Genomic DNA, 1,723 nt, shown 5'->3' with positions numbered 1-1,723 from the left:
CCCACCAGCACTGGGATGAGTGGCACCCCGCCCCACCCCCACCAGCATTGGGATGAGCGGCACCCCGCCCCACCCCCACCAGCACTGTGATGAGTGGACTGAATACCACTGTTCCCGGCCCTTTCATTTTCTCTGGAGATGCAAACTCAGACCCTTATACCTGAATGGCAGGTACTTTATCACTCCAGGTCCCAAATACTAACTATTATTTATCACAGACTTTCAATGACATCCTTGCCATAACACTAATATACAGTATGGCTTTCTCATAATAATCATTTTGATTTTGAAATTATCATATATAGTTTCCCATCCACACTCAGCAATAGTCACAGGAAGCAATACTTACCTACTCTGATATCCATAATACCACACAGCCAGTTCAATTCAGACCAAGAGTCACTTTCCTTATGTACCCGGACTTGGAGCTCATTTTAGCCTAGAGAAAATTAATAAGCATAATATATACAACTAGAGGAAAAGTCTGGCTCACGAATTACAGAAAATGACCAAATGAGAGTCCCTGTCCTTGTGGGTATGAAATATTGACAATTCTCTAGCATAGGGAGAGACTCAATAGTGGCATGGCAAGAGGTAAAAAGTTAATGCAGGCAAATGGATCATTCAGTATTTTTCCCATAGAGCTACTAAATATTTGGTATAATTTAATGCATTGCTTTAATATGAGTCCGAGCTCGTGGACCACTTAGACACAGTGGGCTGTGGAATTCTGCCAACATCAGACATTAGGCATCTTTCAAATGTTTACTTTGAACAGCTTCAGGGATGCTTAAAACGATGCCCTATGCAGTATTTGTCATTTCACAGTCAGATCTTAAGTTGGAGGAGCTTTCTTCTTGGTAGTTCAAATTCTTCATAGAGACATTTACGGGACAGGACTGCAGCTTAGGAAACAAGACAGTCTTTGTCAAATAGTAGTGTGCTTGTACCGTACCCTCGATAATAGAGTCTGTCCTGTAATTTTTGTGGTGATTATACTTTATTCTCTTAGGTTACTACCAAATTCATTCAGTCAACAAATGTTTAATGAATTCCTTGTATATGCCAATTATTGGACTAGCCTCAAGAAGATAATGATATACACCCCAAACCTTTGAAGAAGCCATTGACTATAGAGTTGGGCAAAGACAGTAATAATTATATTACAAAAGATGCTGTAATTGAAGCCTAGATGAACATGAGGGTTAGAACCACTTTGTAAAACCTTTCATCTCCTTATAAACAGCTTTTATGACTATACACACATTCAAAGTATATTATATATTAAGTTATATTAATAGTAATGTATTATATAGTCACAGTAGATTTTTCTGCTGGAGAGCATAGAGGGTACATGATATTTATAGAAGCCAATCTATCTGAGATGGGCATGAATTGTCAGTGGCATGTGTTTCTTCCCTGTAAGCATATTAAAAAGTGTGTTTGAGGAAACATTTAATTGATAATCATCTTATTTTGTGTATGTCCACAAAGATGATCAGGAAAAAAGCTAGTGAGTATTTGAATTAGACTCTACACGTTCTCTCTTAGTCTGTACTGTGTTCTTTTTTTCTTTTTTAAATCTTTATTAAATTATTTTATTTATTTACACTCCAAAAGCTCCCACTTCTCAGTTCCCCCTGCCCGAGTTCTTCATCCTATTCCCACACTTCTGAGAAGGTGCTCCCCCACCTGCCCACTCACCACCCCCCTCCCCCCCCCC

Source organism: Mus pahari, chromosome 10 (genome assembly GCF_900095145.1).
Source record: "Mus pahari chromosome 10, PAHARI_EIJ_v1.1, whole genome shotgun sequence".
Classification (NCBI taxonomy): domain Eukaryota; kingdom Metazoa; phylum Chordata; class Mammalia; order Rodentia; family Muridae; genus Mus; species Mus pahari.
The sequence above is the reverse complement of the archived record's forward strand: the minus strand, read 5'-3'. Positions refer to the sequence as shown.